The sequence below is a fragment of the Mustela erminea genome, chromosome 4 (genome assembly GCF_009829155.1).
Source record: "Mustela erminea isolate mMusErm1 chromosome 4, mMusErm1.Pri, whole genome shotgun sequence".
In the NCBI taxonomy this organism is placed as follows: Eukaryota; Metazoa; Chordata; class Mammalia; order Carnivora; family Mustelidae; genus Mustela; species Mustela erminea.
Window position 1 is genome coordinate 20,850,594 of NC_045617.1, and position 23,867 is coordinate 20,874,460.

General features: G+C 46.2%; 1 protein-coding gene across 9 annotated transcripts in view; it reads left to right on the top strand.

Annotated features, from left to right (window-relative positions):
* Positions 1 to 23,867, top strand: part of FYN (FYN proto-oncogene, Src family tyrosine kinase) — a 207,592-nt gene that overhangs the window by 123,369 nt on the left and 60,356 nt on the right. Inside the window, exon 1 of one of the 9 annotated variants that reach the window (XM_032338003.1) lies at positions 23,310 to 23,335. The exons of the other annotated variants lie outside the window; for them this stretch is intronic. The gene's annotated coding sequence lies outside the window, so the exon portion shown is untranslated. Of the gene's footprint in view, positions 1 to 23,309; positions 23,336 to 23,867 lie in introns of those variants that run through there. 9 annotated transcript variants of the gene reach the window in all.

The following is a 23,867-nucleotide window of genomic DNA, read 5'->3' on the forward strand; positions in this document are numbered from 1 at the left end:
GATGGGGGGGGGGGGAGGAGGAGCTGTGGCTAGCTCTTGATTTCCTCATCGTTGAAGGAGGAGGAGTCACAGCTCCTACCTCAAGGGCCTGTAAGAATGATGGGCAAAGCACAGTGACCGGCACATAGTTAGGGCTCCACGAAAATGAGAGCTGTTATTATTTACTTTGCAAGGGCTTTGAAAAAAACAGCTGAGCAAAAGAGAAAGCAAATCGGTGTGTCTAGTCTGAAGAATGGAGAGGGAGCCTGCCAGCTTTTCGTAGGACATTATCTGCATGATTTTTGGACCCAAACCAGGCTCTACCCACATCCAAGAGCTTTATGTTTCCAGTGTGCCTTTAGCATGATTGTAACCAGCATCACTTTTGGTGATGATGGGAATATTGGAGCCAAAATGACTAGTTCATTTCAAAGGACAGGCATTGTATAGCGACGGGGGGAGGAGCTGACCCAAATGGTGTGTTTCAAGTCATCAGAACGGTATTCAGATTTGATTTCATAGTGAGCTGTGACAGATGTACAGGAGAAGCCTGAATAAGCATTTTGGAAGCCATTTGGATCCTTTGTGATGCTTCTTTACACAGTTCCACAGAGTAAGGACTCTTGCCCGTGCTGCCCAGTACCCCTCTTGGCAGGAGCTCATCGGTTCTCCTCGAAGCCTCCAGGTATCATCTCCTGGTTGAACGCAGCGACTGTCTTGCCTCACAAGCTGCTCGGCTCTCCTGGGTGCCCTTCTCTCATTGGAAACTGGGAATCCTGCGAGTATTTCTGAATCACTCCCTTTCTCTGCTAAACTCCCTCAGTCCCCTTACGGAAGTGCCACTTTTGGTAGGAACAACCTAGAACCCTAGGCTACGTGCAGGACTCCATAGACACACTTCAAGGTCTTAAAGAAGGCTTTTGTTACCTAAATCTTTGGTCTAACCATTCATCCCAAGTACCTGATTCTCAGTAAGTTGGCTCCTCCCTTTTGGGGGCCGTTTTTCATCTGCTTCTGTGATCCAAACATAGAGCACTAAGAAGATACAAAGGGTAGTCTCTCTCTTCGTTTCCTTGGTTGACCCGAAGTTTTAGCCACTGTTGCTGTTAGGTGTCCTGAAGACCAAGCTGACTCAGGAGGTTGGGCCCCAAACACGCAGAAAACAGTCAGCCACTTCACCTGACCTTGCACAGTGGCCTTTCTTGTTTGCTTTGCCTTGGTTAGGCACTTGGACACTCCAGCCGAAGAGAAAGCTGTTGAAAACATGCCAAATAGTGGTCTGTTCAGACCATGGAGTACCGCTCGGTGATAAAAAGTACTGTAATGAATGAAGCAGTAAAAACTGCTATACTGCCCAACATTAATAAACTAGCAAAAGTTTTTATTGTGGGTAAATATCAAAAATAAGTAATAGAAAAAGTGCTCACTCTAGGACTGCATTTATATGACGTTCTAGGCCAAACAAAACTCATCTATGTGGTAGAAATCACAACTGTGATTGTTTTGCATGGGGGTGATAGCAAGGGGCCCTGATGGATCTTTCTAGGGTGATGAAAATGTTCTCTCTCTTGAGAGGGGTTTGGGTTACACAGTTACATTTGTCAGAACGCAATGAACTGTGCACTTAAGATCTATATGTTGTATCGTATGTGAGTTATGCAAACACTAGAAAGAAAGTGGGGCTGTCTGGTGGCACAGCCCATTAAGCATCCAGCTCTTGGTTTCAGCTCAGGTTGTGATCCCAGGGTCGTGAGATGGAGCCCTGCCTTGGGCTCTGCACTGAGCATGGTGTCTGCTTGAGAACCTCTTCTCTCTCTCGCTCTGCTCCTTAGCCACATTTCAGAATCAGAGTGACTGCCTTTTCACGAAGATTTTTCCAGATTATGTGGGAAATCAGTGTTTTCTAAATTGTGCGAGGGAAATTTATTGCTTGGGGAATAGTTTCTGGAAGGCATCGACTATTCACCTCCCTAATCACCTTTGTGATTGGCTGTATTAATTTAGAATTTGGAGGAACGCTGTTACACCATACTTGCTGTAAAGTGTCCAGTGTTGTGAAATGTAGATGTTTACGTTAGATTTTAAATCAGTTTCCTACCCCTGACCTGCTCCCTCCAGTCTGTCCTCCCTGCTGTTAAGTAATCTTTCTGAAATACCAATCTATTGTGTGATTCTTGCTCAGAAGCTTGGATGGCCTGCTCCTGCTTTCACATTTAGGCCCCTGCCCAACTTCTCGTTGCCCATCTCCGCTCCTGGCTTTCATCACACCAAACAAGGATGCTCTCTGGAATGTTCCTTCTAGAATCTGTGCCTTTACGAGCTGGAGAGCACTTCGCCTGTCCTGTCCTTGCCAGTTCTTCCTGCGGGCCCAGCTCAGCTATCTGAGCTCTGAGAACATGTCCCAGCCTCCTCGGGGAAGGAATGACCGCATGTTCAAGCTCCTAGAGCACATGCGTGTTTCTCTGGAGGGCACATTTGACCACACTGTGGCAGGACAAATTCTTTGTGTGTCTGCCTCTGGCTGGCTGGTCTCTCTTCAGCAAGGGGGACAGCGTTTTGCATCTTGTATTTTATGCACACGGCTTGATATATAATTTTGGTCTATAAAAGATGGGTGGCTGGGTGTTTGGATTCATTCCTTCCTTCATTCAGCACTGCAGCAGTAGCCTTCTCTGTATGGACCTCTGGAGAGGAAGCAGATAAGGACCAGAATGTTGCGGTCCTAGCAAACCTAGCAAAAGCAGACTTTCTAGGATGATGTTACAGTGTTCCGGTCCTGGCTTTTTTACTTTCTGTTTCCGAGAGGTAACAAGGATCTGATCCTGTTCTCTGCCTGAGTTGCACTATCTACCTCTCCTCTGCACGAGGGAATTCCTACCTAGTTCTCAGAAAGAAAACCAGAACATACCAATGTCATGTAAACCAGGGCAGGTACAAAATGAAAAACCTTATACAAATACCACCTAATAATAAACCTGCCTTTTTATGCTTTCCAAATACCTTCGCATACAACACCTGGTTTTATCTTCACAAAAACCACATGAATTAAGCAGAGAAGGGATAATTATTCCAGCAAGCAAATGAGAAAACTGAGGTGAAGTAAAGGCCCGATGATTTGCCTAGAGTCACACGCCTGGTTAGTGATAATGCTGAGACCAGAATAGAAGTCCGTGTGCTCCTACTAGGCTGGGAGATTTTCAAAAGTACGAGTTCCCAGGAAAGATCAAATAATTGCTGGAAAAGCACTTCCGATCTCCAACGAAAACAGATCTTTCCAGCTGAGTGCCCTCCCTACGGCCTGAAGAGTATCATCTGCCAAGTAGCTATTCTTTTGTCTTCTGCATGAACTACCCCGGCTGAAGGCCACTGTGCAAACTGAATCAACAGCGACCACACACTGCCAAAATAGATTTGCAACTTACGGAATAAACGTCCATTTGGATAGAAATTAGGGAATGTCTTTTTCTTAAATCCTCGCTGGGACACAGGTGAGGGTGCTAATGCAGAGATGGAGCTTTGTCCCATGTTCTATGTGTGTGTGAGTGTGTGTAAGGTGGGGGGGGCGGGGGAGGAAGGGAGCGGGGGGACACAAGACTGCTCTTTCTGCTAGGCCGGTCTCATATTTAAAAGGAAACATTTAACCATGGAATAACGGCTCAGAAACTGCATTTGCAGCTGCAGGAGCATCATTCCTCTGGGGAAGGCACGATGGCTCTTTTCTAAACTGTTCATGAGGGGCGAGAGTCGGGAATGAAAAGACAGCTTGCTCATACCTAATACGGCACAGTCCGATCTCGCGCCTTGCGTTAGAGCCCTAGCTCACTCAGAAGCTGTCCGCAGAGACAGCTTGTTGGCTTTGAGATCCAGAGTTTGTTCTACTAGATCTTGCAGACCTTCTTTTTTCTGTAATAAATAAAATTCCATGCATTTTGCTGGGAGTGAAAGAGCCGTATCTTTATAGACATTAGTAAATGAGGGGTTAGGTATTTGGCCCGCCTTACTGATTGGTGCACAGAGAAGACCGCCATCACTCCCAACCTTAAACCTATTCACAGCTGTGTTTAAAGCAAAGTTGCCTTTGATGTCACGTTTTAACCACTCTCGGGTACTCATCTTTGGGATCTTCTTCTCCTTTTTTCACATCCACTCTGTCCTGTTCCCTCTTTCCCACTTATCTTTCCTTCAAGGTCTCCACTGGCCAGCTTTGCTAGCCAAACGATGCAGACATTTCAGTGATCATAGTTAGAAAATGACCTTCTGAAAGAAGAGGTTCCAAGGATCCTTGGGGAAGGCACAGGAAGGGAGCATCATGTGAGCCCTCTTTGTCAAAACCCTCATTCCTCTGATTCTATATCCAGAATTATAGCAAGTATTTCCTTTTATTTTCATGTGAAATCTATTCGTATAGCTGCTTTAGGGATCTGGAATAAAATATAAGGGGGGAAATCAGAAGGTGAAATAAATACAGAGAGACAGATAAAGAAAACCACCTTTTTGTTGTTGGTCCTGAAATAATCCACTAATATTTAACTTTGTACCTAACTTGGAATCCTGATCAAAACTACAATGCTAAAGAATGTCATCAAGGTCCTTTGCCTTTATAGTATTACCAGAGCGTTCTCAAACGTGGATTGAGTGTGACCACAATAATAGGACAAACTGTGACTTGTTGACTGTGTGGGGGTTTGTAGGTATGAGTGAGTTGTGTGCTGTGTAAATTTTGTTTCTTGTTAATTTCCTCATCAACAAACAAAAAGGGAACAATAACTAATGTCTAGGTTACTTTTTACCTAAAATAGTAAATGATACATTCTCATATTTGGGTGTTGGCCTTTGAATTCAAATTTAGTTCTTCAAATAGTGGGACAGTTCTGCTCAGCTGCAAAGTCTGTTTGGTTCTATTCCCACAGAGCATGTGTGAATTCTTCCTTTTGTCAGAAGCTGAGATTGATGAATTCTCCCTTCCCAGTTATTTCACAGATGATTTGCAATGAGCCAGGCATTGACTCAAATCATCTCTACTGTGAGGGTCTGAGTTGGAAGTTGCTGAGTATCATGTAAATGAATAAACCTTGGCTTCAAGCCCAGAGAAAAGGCTGGATGTTAATGTTGTTGTACACACCTTCAGTATCTTTGGGAGCATGACATTATATTAATACTTCTTGGGGTGTTTGTTTCTGCATTGGGAGACATTGATTTGCCACACTAAATGCCACAAGTGACAGCTTTTCCTTCTTCTCTGAAGGTTGGAGAAGGAGCGTGGACTTCCTGTAGTCAAATAGACATGGATTTAAAATCTGTCTCAATCATTACCTAGCTGTGTGCTCTTAAATGAGTTTCTTTATCCCTCTGAAGTAGCTTAGGTTTCCGGCGGCAAAGTAGATTAAACAAACAGAAGTAGATCCATCTAGAACAATGCCTGGTGTAGAGTAGGCTCTCAGAATTGTTTATCCCTGTCTCTCACGTTCTTAGACATTCCCTAATTTCTATCCTTCTTTTCACTAGGAACTCAGCGAGTGAGCCGAAACGATAGAGTTTTTTCATTAATTCTTTGGTTGAGGGTATTGTTTTCATCACTACCATCCCTACAAAAAGAATAAGACATTTCTGAGGGAGTTATGAGAGGCCACGTGGCATAGCCTAGTGGTTCTCCAAGTGTGGACCCAGTTCAGCAGCTTCAAAATCGATCAGGAGCTTGTCAGAAATGCAGGTTCTCGGGCCTTTCCCCAGACCCACTCTTGGAAACTGCAGGTAAGGCCCAGCAGTCAATATTCACAAGCCTTTCCAGATAATTCTCATGTGTGTTAACTTTGAGAACCACTGGTGTAGTGGGAAGAACACCAGACTCGTTGTTATATGTTCTGCTCTCTGCGCCAGCGGTCATTTCCCTGCTCGGCCTTGACCTCCGCATCTCTGAAACGGGAGCTGGGAGGGAGCAAATGTTCTCTTGCTCGTTTCCAGTTCTGGCATCTGTGGCTCTAATCTCAGCCTAGCTGTGCCCAGGCAGCATCTTCGTAGTGACCATCCTCTAAAACAGAGGGAACCGTTGTTTTCTTTGTTTCAAAAGTAGTACCTTATTGTTGTACAAAATAAAAATAAGCAAAATGAAGAAACTTAGAAACCTCTGAAAACTCGGTTTTTTTGTCCCATGCTCTTCCAGTCCTTTTTTTTTTTTTTTTTTTAATGTGACTACAGATGCATATAGGAACCTATGTACCTAACATCCGTGGGTGTAGTCAGGAAAAGCCTTTCTCCCTGTGGAACTTTCATTCTCATGGAGGGAAGTAGACAGTAAACAAATAAGTAATTAAAGAAGATCACTTCTGAGAGTATTAGGTATGTGAAGGAAATAAAACAGAGTGGTATGAGGGGCTTCTGGGTGGTTCAGTCGGTTAAGCATCTGACTCTTGATTTCGGCTCAGGTCATGATCTCAGGGTCATGACACTGAGCCCTGTGTCAGGCTCTGTGCTTGGCGTGGAGTCTGCTTGTCCCTCTCCCCTGCTCCTCCCCCTGCTCACATTCTTTCTCTTTCTCTCTCTCAAATAAATAAACAAATAAATAAATAAAAGCTTTAAAAGAGAGAGAAAATGAGAGTGTGATATTATAGAGTGACAGCGCAGTGTCTAGTTAAGAGATGGTGCCAGGAAAAACCTTTCTGAGAAGCCGACACTTGGGCTGGGCCCTGAATCCCAGAAACCGTCCAGCTGTGTGGGTATTGGGAGGGAAGAGCATTTCAGGCAAAGGGACGAGCTCGTGTGGAGGCTCTAAAGGCAGCCCGTCTGGCTAGGGAAGAGGCATGGGAGGGAGAGCCGTAGAAGAGACCAGAGAGATAGAGAGAGAGAAGAGGAGGCCAGAACAGGGATGGCTGTATCGTTTAAATTTATTCTAAATATCATAGGAAACCATTGTAAGATGAGGGGAAACTTAAAAAAAAAAAAAATCACTCTGCTAGGTAGAGGATGGATTATAGAGGGCGAGAATGGAAACAGGAGAAGCAGATTGATTCCTATCTCCGCCTCATGTCTTCTAACTTGCACGTTCTCCCCTGACTTTAACATGAACATCCCTTACAATTAGTAAGTTGTGCAGCATCCTCCTTTGTCATGGCTATATAGGAATCTGGTATGATAATCATTTTTTTTTAATCCCCTATAGATGAGGACTTGGATTATTCCCAATTTTTTGTTGTCATGAGTAACACCAAAGGGGGATAAGAGCAAAGGGAGTGCTCTCAAATCTTTGTGTACGTTCTTGTTGTTTCCTTAGGATCATTCCTAGAAGGAGAAGTCCTTCCCCACTTCTTTAGCCTAAGGAAATTTGAAGACTCTTTCCTGGGTCTGTTCATTGGTTTCATTTGTAATTACGGAACTGGTGTCCCCCAGTCACTTAACACCTTTAGCTGATGTGTTTTACCAGGCAGGGGCCAGAGGGAGGCAAGTGAGGCACTCTCCTGGGGTGCATAATTTAAAGGCACCCAAAAAACAAAAACAAAAAAACAAAACCTCAGTAATCAAGATAAATATCTTAAGGCAATTTTTTTAATCCTGATTACTAAGTCTTTCAGCATCTCTTTATACGGCTCTCGGGGATCGTGCCTCACTCACTTTATCCTAGACCTGGCCCTGGCACTTTTATACAAGAAAAACATAAGAAAGTAATTACTTGTCTGTAGGCTTGATTCCGCTTTTACTTACGGTTAGAGAGTTAGTTCTGTCGCTAACTTACTGTCAGCTACGTAGTAACAATGCGTGCTTCTGTTATCCTCCTTAAGCAGTTAGGAAACACAAACATGTAACCGGTACTGGGTGCAGATCCCCATTCTTCGCTTACAGGTACGTCCGGGCACAGTTGTCTTAAGCACCCTGTTTTTCCCTGAGTCATGAATGGCGGTGATCGAGTGTCTGCCTCCCTGTCCCGCCCAGCTGCCCTGGGGGTTATGACTGGGAGGTCTCCATGGGCTCTGGGTCCAATTCACTAGGAGCCCACAGGGTGTCTAACTAGCCTAACCGCATAGTCCCGACAGTGGCCAGTGATTCCCTTCATTCTCTCCCCCTTCTCAGGAAAACTGGGGAGCTAAGAAAAGGTAAAGTTTGGAGGCTTTTTCTATTTCACAGAAAAGAGAAATTGGCCAGAATCCAAAAGGAAAAAAAAAAAAAACCCTTCAAGTAACCAAATGAGTTTTCAGTTTATATGTTGGTTTCTTTCTCTGCCTCACCCCAGCATGTGGCCTCCACGTAGAAGTCGAGGCCTTTAGCCTCCTTTGAGCAAATGACCGCAGACAAAGGAGGGATCTCTGTACCTACATACCCACTCCTCAACCGTCGGGCTCGTGTGCTTGTGGCCCCGTTGGTCTTACACACTCGCACCTCTCTCCCACCGCCAGTGTCGCCACACACGTTCCAGGCAGTCGGCACACCACAGAGTGGGGATGTCGTCAGCACGCTGAGACCTTCCAGGCACCATCAGGCAAACTGTCTTTCTCTTCTGTCGTGTACTCCTGTTCATTACAAACCACCCTCCCCTACCCCCAGTGAGCCTATTTTTAGCAAACAAATAAGTGTTGGGCATATAGGTCTGTGAGTAGATGCCTCTCAAGAATGATTATCATCAGAAAAAGCCACAAGTAATGTTAATCCAAAATGTTGCAAAGCCGTATCCCTCTGGACCACTCAGTTCTGGTCAAAGGCTCAGTGTCTAATCTGGCAGGAGGAGTCCTCCACTCTTAGCCCAGCACAGGTAAAGGAGAAGGTCCTCAGGTGACCTTGCTCAAATGCCTTGGAGATGGGGCCATTACCAGCCTCTGGTGCCTGCTTGGACCAGCAGCCCCAGTACTGGACCATATACCAGTAAGGGCAGACTGGCTGTCTCCTGGCCAGCCAGGAAGTCACTGGATGTCCTGGCGCATGAATCAGAGGTCGGCATTCAGGTGACTCGGGCCCTATGGGGACAGACAGTGTCCTCCTGGGAGAGGCCGAGGACACTTCATGGAGCCACAGGAGCGACCTGTGAGGAATCAGAATGTGGCTGCCCCAAACCCACCTGTTCCTGATTCCTTTGGAGCTTTCTGATCACATCAGGCCATAAGGACTGTGCCCAAAATGCCAGGGATTTCTGGACAGTCTTCTTGTGGCTCTGAGGAAGCAGTGGAGCTAAATATAACACCCCTTCCGCTGAGATCCGTGTGCTGTTCTCCTGGTTATATCATCAGCCTACAGCTTCTGAGAAATCTGTGCTTCAAATATTAGTATTTATGTGACAATGAGCTTAGTAGATGCAAAAATGCTGTCCGACAGGAGTGCTATAGTTTTAGTAGCCCCTGAAACTGGCTCTTCAGTGGTGTGATTCATACTGAGATTTTTAATCCAAGAGTTACACTAAAAGCTCCTTTTTTTTTCTGAGAATAAACAGTCCTCCATCCCCACCTTCCAACAGATACATTAACAATGTGACTATCATACAGATGTTGTGGTTCCCTTTGAGAACTCTAGGTGGTGGATTCTTTCTTGAGTTGAAACCAAATAAAGATCAGGCAGAAATGCAGCTTTCTCCCTTCTTTCTTTTTTTATTGTCTTTTACTTTTTTGTCAAAATAATTCATTTTGTTTGTCTACTCAGTTAAACTCATTAAATGTTATTACTAATCCATGGGGACTAGTTTGGTAGTGTCACTGGACACCAGTAATGGCTGATTGGCTGTCTCCTGGCCAGCCAGGAAGTCACTGGATGTCATTTGTGCCTGGGATGGAAAAACCAGCCATAACCCCAGGGGAACCCCCAGGCTCCTGTGTGGCCCCTCTCTTTACATATACACACGCCTGCAGTTTACTGAGCACCTACTACATGGTCAGTTAATGGTCTAGATATTATCTACTCATCTGAACTATATGAAATTGATGTTACCTTTTTTCAGATCAAAGATGGTCAAGTATCAGTAACTTCCTCCTAGTAATTAATAGTAGAATGTCAATTCTTATAAACATTGGCATAATCCCCATTTTACGGGGAAGAAACCAGAATACTTTTAGCTACCTACTCAAAATATAAATTCTAACCCTCAACCATAGCTTTCTACCTTTCTGACACCCAAAGGCAATGAGAAAGGAAGCAAAGAGGAGAGAATTAGAAGGCAACCCACTTGAGAACTGAAGGAGTGGCATTGAAGCCATTAAAAGAAAAATCACTCCTGTCTCTCTCCTCCGTGCCCAAATAATGAACTGCCTGGCCAGGGCCTCTCTGGAGACAGTTTCCTGGGCAGGCGGCAGGCTGCTCCAGTGGGGAACACAACAGCCCTAAGTGAGAGACAGAACCCTGGCAGGGCTGTGGGAATGAGGCCAAGTCATGCAGAGATGGGCTCTGTGTGGCCTCCCCCAAATCCTACCCAAACCCCGTTTGTATTTTCATCATAGCATCATCTTGATTTCCTCCCAACATCACGTCAACGTCTCCCACACATACTCCATCTGGCCAGAACCCCACGTTATTAGGGCTTAATGATTTAAACTAAACAAATTGCCTCCACCCTCAGTACGATACGGGGGCTGAATAACAGGGCAGATTTCAGGTCCCCAATGGACTCTGTAAACTTGTGCCACCTTGAAGATATTTTTAAACCTAAAAGAACAACAGCCACATGGTAATCGGTACTTTGCCCCAGGGATATTTCAGTTTCAAAAGAGGAGGATTATGGTAATGGACAAACGGAGGGAGGTCATCCGGCCAAGCCGTGCACTTTCTCCACTTGTTCATCCAGAATGGGGGAGGGAGGGGTGGTGGAAGCCATTCTTGGCATCAGGAGGAGAGAGGAACCTAAGTGAGGGTGACAGACAGGCACCATTATACAGCCTCTCCGAATGAGAGCGGACAGACCAGTAGGAAGGTAGACAGCAAGCTCACACCGGAAGGCACACAGCTGCTTTCACTTCTCGAGAAGTTCCTTATCTCACTTTCTATTCATCGTCATCTGGAAATATCTATGAAAAGCCAGGTTGCACCTAGCGTTGTACTCATGCTGGACTCAGTACACCAAGAATCACAAACGTGGGTGTCCGTGTACAGGATCACACAGAGAAGAACCATGGTTCCATACCAGAGCTTAGCCTTCAGCCTTCTCTCCTGAAGCCTCGCCTAGAGGTTTTCTCGTTCCTGGCAGGGAACAGCACATTCGGAGCATCGAGTCTGGCTGGGAGCTTCGGGGCTTTGTGCAGGAGATGGGGATGGTGACTGTGCTGACTCCAAGCACCCCTCCAGATGAGGGGGAATTTGCACGAAGAACACAAGCCCAGCCTGGTCTGGCAGTCAGAGCTGACCGAAAAGGAAGAAGAGGAAATGACCGTGAATTTTCCCAGATCCTCAGACTGGCTGGCTTTGACCAGGGATCAGCACCCCAAGCATAGTTACTCCAGCTGCAGGCTTGTGCCATTTCCTGTCACTCCTCTCCAGTGAGCTTTCCTGTGGCTGGAACCACAGGCCGGGGAGGGACCCAGCCGCAGAGAGAGATCTGAGTTGATATGGTAGGTCTGAGTTGATAAGGTCCCAGGCCCTTGCTGTGGAGTAAGGCCCCCACATTGCCTCTAGAACTGTAACAAATAGAGATTCCTGGCACTGCCCCAGCCCTGCAGGGACACTTACCCTTTGGCTCACATAAGCATGCTTCTTCAGCATGTATGCCTAGGAGTGGAATTGTGACTCGGAGGAGAGCTGCATCTTCATGTTCGCTAAATAATGTAAAGTTGTTTTTACAAAGTAATCATAACATAGTAATAACATAACAAAGTAATCATAACAATTTGCATACCACCAGCAGTGTTTGGGAATTCTGTTGGTCTCCTTTTTTTTTTTTAAGATTTTATTTTTTTTATTTGACAGAGAGAGGGAGAGAGTGGGAGGGGCAGAGGGAGAAGCAGACTCCCCTCCGGGCAGGGAGACCGATGCGGGGCTGGATCCCAGGACCCTGGGATCATAACCTGAGCCGAAAGCAGACGCTTAACCGACTGAGCCACCCAGGCGCCCCTTGGTCCACATTTTTATCAGTACTTTGTATCAGCAGACTGAAAATTCTGCCAATAGTATCACTTCTTTATGCTGGAATTACAATAGAGAAAAGAGGGGGGAGAGTTTGGGGTAGGTTTGGTTTGGCTTGTGAATAAGTGATATTTTGTTACCTGACCTAAATAAGAAAGCAAAAGTGCTCTGGTACCAAAAAAGTGATAAATTTTGTTTGTTTGTTTGTTTGTTCTGCCATGGGAAACAGAGACAAAAGTGAAAAAGAGGAATTTAGTTGAGGCATCATTTTAAGCTAAAGGAGAGTCAGATGTTTGAAAAAATAATGAAAAAAATGGAAAGGAAGATTAACCAGCCAGCATGTTAAGACAGACACAGATTTAAAACAGTTAAGATATGGGTTAAGAAAAATAAACTTAGGAAACAGTTTAGTGGGTTTTGGAAGGCAGGGGTTGGTACAAATAATCAATTTTCTATAAGAGATACAGAGATCTACCAATTTTTAGCAACATTTTCATTTTAGGAATGGAACCTATGTAGAACATGAAATCTTAAGAGAAAAGCACGATGTATAGGAAATAAAGAGGGGACTGAGTGGGGAGTGCATCCAGGGAATGTATGTCCAGATTAAAGATGAACCCTGGGGGCACCTGGATGGCTCAGTGTGTTAAAGCCTCTGGCTTCCGCTCAGGTCATGATCCCAGGGTCCTGGGAATGACCCCCGAACCAGGCTGTCTGTCAGCAGGGAGCCTGCTTCCCCCTCTCTCTCTGCCTGCCTCTCTGCCTACTTGTGATCTCTGTCTGTCAAATAAATAAATAATAATAAATCTTTTTAAAAAATAAATAAAGATGAACCCTGGCAGAAACCAAGGGTGTGTATGCTGGCTAGTCACAGAACCTTTCTCCCCCTTCCTGGGCTGATGATCAGCATGTCAGGTCAGCCTTTGTCAAAAATAATTATGACAGAGCTGTTGCCCGGGCTCATTCCAAGTATGGACCATTGTTACTCACCCAGTCAGTTGGGGTGTATTGAACCAGAACTGGGGCAGAGTATGAAGCTGTACATGGGTCATTGTCACCTGGAGTCTATAAGGCCACCCCATAGGAGCTCAGCATGAGCCCCAGGGGCAGGCCAGTTCTGCCTAGTGCTGGGCCGGATTGCTGCTCAGAGCTGCTGAGCGATGACTCTTGTTGGTGGATGGGCAGAGTTTCCATCCTCTGACTATGGTGAGCTTGTAGATGTGAGCAGAACTATTGTAGCTAAAATATAAGCCATCTTCTGACATTAGCCTGAAGAGTGTGTTAGATTACATAGTCCACACAAAGCTGAGGTGTAACCACCATGTCTGCCAAAAGACATTCCTCTTTGGCTTGATGGAGTAAACTGCCCGTGGGTGGAGGGGGAAGGTGGTGGGCACTTTTTGACCTTATACTCACCTGGACCTCTACCCCAATCTCCTTCTTCGGGCTCCCCAGTCCATTGTTGCATATTAGCTGTTACATGCCCTTTTTAGTGAACAATTGTTATCTTTTTCCAGATGTCATACGTTGCTGATGTGTAGCTATCTCCACTGTTGTCTGTCCTTGTCATGTTTAGGCAACCATCCACGCAGCCTCACATCTCCCACTCCTACCAGCCCCCAACGATCCGATCCGGGGCTGCTTTTGTGACGGGGCTCTCCGAAAATGTAACTTACACAGTCCGGTAGTCAACTGCCTGAGCAGCAGTCTGGTTTTAGATCAGTATTCTCACTTGCAACAGATGCTACAGTGTTGCCACCGTTGGGGATGAAATACGAGGTATGAATTAGGCATAGACAGGTAGCTAGAATGGATAGAGCTGTTTGTCCAGCTGAAGAAGGCATCTTATCTTGATGCCTCCGCCCAATTGTGTGCAGTCTCTTCCCACTCTTGGCTTCACTCTCTGGCCTCCCCATGCTTCTCTCCCTACGCCATTTCAGTATGTGTCTATCAGGACCCAGTTCCACTCCCACTTAATACTGAGTAAGTATCAGCTGGAAACTGTGCAGATACTTTAGCCTATGAGCACGTGGTTAAGATTACGTCTTAGATTCAGCCGCTTGTGGGTTGAAATCCAGCTCAGGCTCGCTGTGGGGCTTTAGGCAAGTCACTTGCCTTCCCTATACTCGTCCCCTATCTGTAAAATGCTGCCGATGATAACAGTACCCTGTTCACAAGGCTGTCGGTGCTGTGGGTGGATCAAAGGAGAGTGTTTGCTTGTCGTACATCGCACCGGCTGCAGGCACGGGAGCTGGTGCTCAGTAACATGGACGCGTAGCTGTTTATGATCTGGCTTCATCTCCAGCCCCCTCCCCAGCTGCATATACCCATCCCATTAAACCATAAGCTCCTTTTGAGCAGGAGCCGGGCCCCTTCCCTCTGAGAGCCTTGCAAGCTGCCTGGCACATGTTTCAGTGCTCTGTAAACACAGGAACAAATGCAGAAAGCCCCACGGCACCGTGCCCAGCCACACGTCTGTCCTCTCGTGTATGCTTCCGCTCCCTCCTCACCTGGGCCAGGTATATCACAGCGGCTGGCCTGGATGAATTCAGACCCCTCAGTGCTCCCTCCTCAACCCAGGTCCAGATTTGAGGGGCTCCCTCCTAAGTACATATAAGCTCCTCCCAGTCTGGCCCTTGGTTACTCGACGCCATACCCACAACCCTTTGCACAGCACCTGTCACAGAGAGAAGATCAAAATATGTTTACTGAATGGAGGCTAGAGGTGGGCCTGGATGTAAAGAAAGAGGTAAGAATGCAAGGAAAATGAAACTGTTATAAATGGGTGATTTGTTACTATGGTGATTGCTGAGTAACTTTTTATTTGGTGGGGGGGATGTTTCTTTGTCCTTCTTATTGTTTTCTGTGTAACTCAGGAAAAACAGCTGTACCTGGCAATGCTAGGAAAGAGTCAGAATTGGAGGCTCCTGGCGAGGAGGGGGAGGTGGGTCAGGACCCCAGCAGGTCTCGAGTACCTGAGCTGTATGCCATGGGGTAAGTTGTTCTTCACTTTAGCAGCAAAGAGAAGTGGAGGGCATGGTCAGGTCTTCTGAAAACCGCAGCAAGAAAGGACATTTTAGGCCACGGTGCAAAAAATAAAATAAATGCCGTAGGGCATAACAGTGCCTAGCTCCTGTCACGTCATTAAAACTCCCATAATACTCATGGTCCGGGCTCTGGCCATGGTAGAGGGATACCTGGGTAGAGGGACACCTGAGTATTGACAGCCAAACCGGACAGCTGGGTCGCATTACTCTGTGGGTCCTCGTGATTCATAACAAGCATCTGGGGCTGTGGGGAGTGGAGAGTTCTGTGCCTGTTTATAGATTCAGTTCTGCTTGAGTGTGTGCAGGAGGGCTCTGGGCTCCTTCGGGAGTGTTAGGCTTGCTATGAAGGCTTAGTCCTCCTGGTTGAAGCTTGTTACTCGATGGAGAAGGAAACCAGGCTCCACAGAATCAAGTGATATGCTCTGGGCCACATGGCAACCCCCAGCTTTGTTCCAGGGTATGGTACTGCTTGCAGAGCTTCTCCAATCCAGGAGCCCGGTACCCCAGCACTGAAATGTCCTGGAGACCTAGGAACCAGTCCTACGCTGAAGACCTGTAAAGAGAAGAATACTTAAAGAGCACTTTCAGCCCTAGTGCAAAAACTGACATAATGGTGGGACGCAGCAGTGCCCAGCTCCTGTCACACCATTAAATCTGTCATTCTTTGATCTTTTCAAAAAATATGCAGAAATGGCCAGGAGCAGAGCATGCTTCTCAAAAGGGAACCCTGGAGGAGTAGAAAGAGGATGTGACTGTCTTAGACACGGATCCTGGTCCCACTGACTGGGTGACACCACACAAGTTAACTTAAAGTCTGCGAGCCCAGGATTCCTTAACTGTGGAATACCCTTTCGAGGTTGTTCTGAAGATTAAAATGAAATACCACATGTGAAGTTCCAGGCACAAAATAAGTTCTCAGTAAATGGTAGCTATTGTTAAAATTTGTTACTGTTGTCCTGCTAGCTGGCCTCAGTACAAGTTGAATGGTCAGTATCAGACAAGGTCAGAAGCTCTTATTGGTTTTGGAGGCTATAGGGGAAGAAACCAAATAAGTGACCAGTAGAGCCACCTTTGACCTCTATGCTGGATACCCTTCCTTCTTGTGGTAGAGTATAGGCTGCCCGTTATAACAAAAGACCCCTCTCGCTCCTCCTCGCAAAAATCCAGTGGCTCCCACAAGACAGACGTTCATGCCTCTCTTGTGTTGGCTCAGAGATCCCACCTCTAAGGCAGATGGGCAGCCGTGCTCCACAAGACCGTCTAAGGCCCAGGGTCCTCTGTCCTGCGATTCTGCCAGTGTCTGTTGGGTTGCCATCCTCTGCCTTGCTGAAGCCAACTCACCAGAGCTACATCCACTGTCCAGCCCACAGGAAGCGGGAAGGAGGATGGTGAGCAACCCACTGTCTTTTGAAGACACGGGCCAGATAGAACACGTCCATTCTCAGCTGGATGGCCAGGATCAGACATGGCCAACCGAGCAGCAAGGGAGACTAAAAGTGGAGTCTTGGGGTGCATCGCCATTGGCCTCGCTGTGGAGGAGGGGGAGGGTCTGGTGCTGCAGGGAAGGGTCTGCCCCGCCCTGTACCTCATCCTCCCGCTACCCATTCTCAGTGACCTGCATTTGCGCCTTGGGGTTGCAAGGCTGTTCCCTTGTCCTTTGGGCCAAGGACAAGCCCTATCTGATACCAGAATCCGCAAGGGGACGGCCTGCTGTGCGGTCGGTCTTCTTTAAGAAGATAAACCCCAAGTTCAATTACCGTGCAAGACACTCGAAAATTCCCACTCTGCCGCATTCACATGCCAGGTGAAAAGTCACTACTGAATTGCTTTACCGTAAATTTTATAAGCAGCGGTGTTTACAAAATGTATGCTGCTATATAAACCACATCTCTCCTTTTCAGATTTGTTAACAGAGACCTGACAGGATTTCTATCTGGTGCCAAGTAGGTCGTCAACGAGTGGCCCAGCAACACGTGTTCCTCCCACACAGAGTGGCCACTGTTGGTCATTTTTACGTGCTGTTGGGGAAAGCATCACGGACTGCTTTCAGCGGGTCCCACATTCTCTTCCTCTTGCTTATCTTCAATTTCCTCGGGTCTCTGCGGGCTCTCAGCTCGCGATCGTGAGTGCGGGCCTCTTGTGAAAGCCTTCCTCGGGCAGCCACCACGGAGTCAGGCGACCTGGGCTCACCGTGGGTAAACAAAGTAAGGTCGAGGGAAGGCAGAGACAGTCGTCACTCCCTTCAGGCGCGGAAGTGGTAGGAGGAGGCTGGCGAGAGTCCCCGGCCTCTGTGTTTCCTTTGTTCCCCTCATCACTGTCACTGTTGTTCCTTGTCCCAGTAAAGGCCACAGAGTTAGGGGCGTGTTTTCTGAAGGCCTACTTTATCAGCATTCACACCAAAACAGCTGCCAAGAGGCTTTGAAATTCAAAACCAGTGCAAAAGAGGCAGAAGTTAAGGATGCGAGCGTTGCTGATTCCTTGACAAAGTGCCAACAGAAAGATCAGGGGAAGGGGGGGCAGGGGGCGGGCCTTCACGGCAGTCTGCAAAGAAAAGACATCTGCCTCCGCGCCAAAAACACAATGCAAGTGGCTTCACAACCAAATTCTCAGGGCGGTGGATTTTGATGCGCTCTGACTTCATAACCAGATAAGTCATCAGTGGAAAGGGGGTCTCGTGGGGACACGAACACAAACATGAGCTCGAGGGCAAAAAGAAGAGTAAAATTTCCTTATTCAAAATCCATTCTGTTTCTTTTAAGGAGTAGATCTTCTTGACTGGAACTGATGAATTAAAGGGAAAAAGAATTCACTGTTTTCTCAAAGGATGAGGCCACATTTGCAGAATCATCTGGCGAGGAACCTCCACAGAGAATAGAAGGATTGGCAGAGGTTTTTGTTTGGCCTTGGAGAGTGAACCTCCTCAGCGTTCATTCTCCACACTGGCGGGCAGGGGGCATTGATGACGACTGTTCATCCAGCTGCTTTGTGCTAACATGCCTTCTTGTGGCCCCGCCAGGTGACAGACACCCCCATCCTTGGGCCCTTGGCCAGTTCAGCCCAGAAAGCCAGTCTCTACCACTGTGGCCCAGATGTGACACTGACTCTCTTCCAGTTCATGAAAGGAAGCCTACAGTTTTATTTTTGTTTTCCTCTGGTTGTTTTTACACAACACGGCCAAGGAGTATAGAAAGAGGTTCGAACAAACATCAACATTAGAAAGAAGCATCTTTATTGAATCTTTTTTATGTATCTGAAAAATTTTAGGTCGCATAAACCAATGTTGGTTACTATTCTGTGCCCTGCTTGGAATGCACCAGATTCTAAGGGCTGGGGAATTCTAAGCAAAGTCAAAAGTCACCTCATCAAAATGCCAGGCTGAATGCCCCAACAGGAAAGGGTGAGGGCAACAAGAGGAGAAGTGAGAGAAGAAGACAGAATTTTTCTGCCTGGTGCCCTGAGCAAGTCCCCTTGTCTCCACCAACAGCAAGCATCCAAAGAACAGAAGTGTTTTACTTCATTCTCCCCAGCTCCTTAGGGCCATGCCAGTGTGTGGTCTCCAGGCCCTTGCTCACAGAGAGGTCTTGCAGGTTCTTTAGTAACCTGAACTCCTTGGTTATATTCCAATGTTGACTTGTTCAGAATAATGTCATTCTGACTTTATTGGGTTTCCCCAGGTACCTTGGAGCTTGGGACCCGAAGGTTTTCAAGAACCCAGTAGTCCACCACCTGACTTCTGGTTCTGCTATCACAGATTCTATGCCTTGGGGTTGCAAGGCCACCTACATGGTCCTCTGAGGTGTTGTTTGTCATGGCTTTGCTTAATCTGTGCCCTTAATTATACTTTTGTGACCACCCATCTGGGTGCATTCGCCACCCCTCCTAGCGCTGCTCCCTCACTGCACACTTCCCACACAGATGTTAGAAAGACTCAGAAACCTCTCTGCCCTAGGGACACCTGGGTGGCTCAGTCAGTTTAGCAGCCAACTCCTGATTTTGGCTCAGGTCATGATTTCAGGGCCCTGGCATCAGGTTCCACACTCAGCAGGTAGTCTGCGTGAGGATACTTTCTCTCTTTCTCTTTCTCAAATAAATTAATTAACAAGAAAAAAGAAAAAGGAATCTTTCTGTCCTTCAGTACCTTTCACCTTTCAAACCTTCCAGGAGGAGAGGTTGCTTCTTAACAGACTTTAGAATCAGTCACTCTCTCTCCCTCTTAATTTTTGGAATCAGTCACTTTCTTTCATTCTCTTAATTTTTCAGTTCATAAAGCATATTTCATCAATGTATGATTATATACTTCTGTATAAATTAAATCAGCAACTGATAAAATTAAAGGGATTATTCCTATTTTAAAACAATGATTTATTCTCATAAAAACTGTGCTTTCTCAGTATAGAACATCTGAGGGAAAAAAACAGAAGAAAGAACAGTCACCCATAGTGTTATCCCCGCCCAAGACCACCAGCAAGCATCTTGGTATCTTTCCTTCCAGACGGTTTTTTAGGCATTTGTCATAAAGTCACAATCATGTGATCCTTCTTAATATAATATGAGCATTTTACTGTATTACTGATTATTTTCTGTAAACTTAAGTTTTAATTTCGGTTTTATTTTACATGACGGGCATGCCTTACCATTTACTAAGCCATCACCTTCTCATTAAAAACTTAGCTGGTTTTCTAACTTTCAAATTAAAACTAACGTGTCACAGGACCTCTTCATGTGTCATTTTTCAAAAAGTGTCTCTTTAGCACAGATTCACAAAGAACAGGCCATTTTTTAAGGTTTCTTTAAAAAAACATGTGTATATATATATATAAAACACTGTCAGATTGGTCTATGAAAAGGTTATACCCTAATTCCTGGTCTTCTATCAGCAATAGATGAGAATGGGCATTTAGGGGACGTCCATCACTATTGGACAGACTTCCTTTTGAAATTTTGTTAATTGAGAAGTGAAAGTCTCTCATTAATCTACATTGTATTTCTTTGATTACTACTGACGGTAACATTTTCCCATAAGTTTCACAAGCCCTTTCTCCTTTCTTTGAATTGCCAATTAACATGCTTTCCCATGTACCTAATCATAGGGGTTTTTTTAATCTATATAAATTCCTTACATATTAAAATATGAACCCGAGAGAATTGAAAACATATGTCCACACAAAAGCTTATGCGTGAGTGTTCATAGCCTCATTATTCATACAGCCAGGAGGTGGCAACAAGCCAAATGTCAATCCACTGAAGACTGGTAAACTAGTCCATCCCTACAATGGAGTATTTTCAGCCATAAAAAGGAATGAAGCACTGATTCATGCTGCAAAAGGAATGGACCTTGAAAACGGTGTGCCAGCTGAAAGAAGCCAGTCACGAAAGGCCACATGTTATATGATTGCCTTCATACAAATTGTTCAAGTAGGCAAGTCCATAAAGACATAAAACCACTGGTTGCCAGGGGTCAGGCTGAGAAGGAAATGAGTACAGGTTCCTTTGGGGGGAATGAAAATGTCCTAGGATTAGATAGTGACAATATCTAACGTGACCAGTAGATAGTGACAATGGTTTCCTTGTATATTAAGTATACATATTAATATCTATTAATACTTTTTATATGTAATATGTACATATATATTAAATATATATTTTAAACCACTGAACTGTAAACTTTAAGAGGGTGAATTTTATGGCATGGGAATTATAGATCAATAAAAATAAAAGTTTAAACCAGTAACCACAAAGGAACCTTTTTTCCTCCCAAAAGAGGTGGGAGAAGGCCTGAAAAACTTTATAATCTTTGCTCTAATTCTTTCTGAACCCTTTGGCATAGACAGTTAAAACGTATCCTTGTTTTTTATCAGCATTTCCCTCTTGTCTTAACCCTGAGATCCGAAGTGAGCATAAGAAGAAAATGTTCTCCCCTCCTTTTGGAGCCTTTCCACGATCTGGTGTTAAAACCTCATTTGGCCATTTGGGTTTGGGGATGGTTCCAGCTCTTCATTGGCTGCAGTGTTAAATCTCACCATCGGGGGCTAATGCTTCCATTTCTTTTTTTATTAAGTACTTTTGACTCTCTGGGCATCCGGGAATGGAAGGCTTTAGAGAAGGGAAAGGAGAACTTGCTGCAGGCAATGAACCGCTGCTTCTCGGTGTGGGGGTTATTTGCACAAGACAAACCAGGCGGGGGAGCCAAAAAATCTTCTAGGTACCAGGGATGTGGGGTTTTTTTCTTAAAGTGCTCTGACATTTGTGAGAGTGATTTATATGAGCTCATACAAATGTGAGCTGTGCGCCACGGAACAAGATCCGTGGTCCTCGCCCTCCAGAGGACCTTGCAGAGTCACACACAAGTGATCATCCAACACCACCTCTTGTTATTTTCAAAGGAAAACTTTGATTTGCTTTTTAAATAGGCTCCGTTCTCCCACTGTTGCATGTGACTGGTGTCTGCACTGTATGCGATCCTGTGTCAAAATCAGTCTTTTCACTGCAAAGATGTGACATTTTATTGTTGGGGGTGGGGTGCTCTCACTCATGGGACTCCACCAAGAGTAGAAATCTGTTATTTTGTGCTTGAAGGAGGCATTGTTTGTGCTCTGTTTATATGGTAAATATGTTCCAGAAAGTTTTGCCTGTAAAGCAAATCCTGTTTTAAATGCAGTCGGCAAGCTCACTACACCAAAAAAACCAGTGCTCACTCCTTTGTGGTATACATCAACACTCACCACATCTAGGAAATAGCAGGAAACTAGGGGGAACGTCAGTGCCGTTAGCCCAAATGTTCATTAAGACCCTACACCACATGGAGGAAGCCAGTGACTCACCATGCCTGGCATGGTCCCAGCACCCTCACAGAGCCCATGGTCTGGGTGTGGGCAGGGTGTAAATGTGGGGGTGGGCGGTGAGGCCCAGTCCCTGATGTCAGGGCCCCCATTAGTCATACACATGAAGCTGGGAACTAGGGGGCCATCCCCACAGGCCCCTCTGACCACATACCCACAGCCTTGCATCGGCTGGCCAAGAGCCCATGGGGCAGGAAGCAACTCTGGTCCACAGGCTCCATGTGCCAGCCACGGAATCAGTCTGGCTGGCTTCACATCCTGCCTCCATCCCGCATAGAGCTGGGGACAAAGTCTCAAACCTCTCTTCTCCTCTGTTGTCAAATGAGGGGAAAGCATGATACCTCTAAGGACGGTCATGAGGGTCGAGTGACATAGGATGTTCCAGTACATAGCATAGTGCCCAGCGTACAGCAAGCCCTCGTTTAATATTGGTCATCACTACCAAGATTGGAGCCTTCCCCTTAGTGGTGCCCATTCCACCAAAGCAGTATTCACTTTCTCTTGCTGTGTAACAAATTACTACAAATACAGCAGCTTAAACAGCCCCCGTTGATTAGCTTGCAGTTCTGAACATCTGGGCATGGCGTGGTTGAGCTCTGGGCTCCCAAGACTGCGTTGGCCAACAACATTCTCCTCTGAAACCTTGACCAGGAAAGAATCCATTTCCAGGTTCTTGGCCCACTTCAGGTCCTTGTGGTTGTGGGACTGAGGTCCTCATTTCTTTGTTTTCTGCCAGCAGGGGGCTGTACTTGGTCCCTAAAGGCCACCCACATTTCTGGCCACATAGCTCCCTCTATCTGCCAGGCCAGCAGGACAGAACGTCCCTAGGATGCCTATTACACTTTGTATCTACTTCAGAGAGAGCCCAATTGCTGTCAAGGGCTCACTTCATGAGGTCACTTCCACCTGGGATAATTTCTCTTTGTTGAAGTCAGCCATACCTAATGAAATAGCCTAATCGAGGGAGTGATTATCCCGTCAGTCCTAGGGATGATACAGGGTTTGTCACAGCAAGGGCAGAAATCCAGGGCTTACCTTGGAGTTTTGTCCACCACACCACCTTTTCAGCAAGGCACAGATTTTCACCCCTTCCTTCCATTTGGCAGCGAAGAAGCAGAGTCCTGTGTATTCTTTTTTTGTAGCCCGTCTGGGACTACTGGCTGGGCCCGCACCAATACTGATGTGATTCAGGCCTCGAGTATTGATGTGCCCAACATCTCATCCCAGCTGTGACCTTTCCCGGCCTTGGGATCTTGGGGAGTGTCTGCATTTCCAAGATGGTCCAGTGTGGTCCTGCTTTCTCTCTGGCCTCCCCAGCCAGCAGTGGCCCTTCTGTCCAGGGTGTCCCCAGAAGACAGCATCACCCCTACTCTTGTGGGGTGTCAGGACCCAATGTCTTCCAAAGAGGAAAGTCCCATCATAAAGGATTGAAAGTGCTGGGAAATTTGGGTGACAGGGTCCATGTCCCAACAGCCCTTGCTTCCACCATGGCACTCACATGTCTCAGAACATTCTGCTAATAGCACTTACACAGTGTAAATGAAAGTAAGCCTTCCCTAGACTTTCAGAGGATTTTTGTTTACTCGATGGAGAATGTAGCTAGATACCTCTGGTGGATTCTTTTTTTTTTTTTTAAAGATTTTATTTATTTACTTGACAGATCACAAGTAGGCAGAGAGGCAGGCAGAGAGAGAGGCGGGGGGGAAGCCGGCTCCCCTCTGAGCAGAGAGCCGAAGGGTGGGACTCGATCCCAGGACCCTGAGACCATGACCTGAGCCGAAGGCAGAAGCTTTAACCCACTGAGCCACCCAGGCACCCCTCTCTGGTGGATTCTTATGGCTGTTTCCAATCTGACAAGGATCAAGAAACCCCTGCCATGGCTCTTCTGCCCAGGAGTCAGGTCATTTCTGATGTGCTGCTGCCACGTCTCTCCCTCTTGCCTCATGTTACTACTGTTGACCAGAAAAGGGTGGTGGTGGCT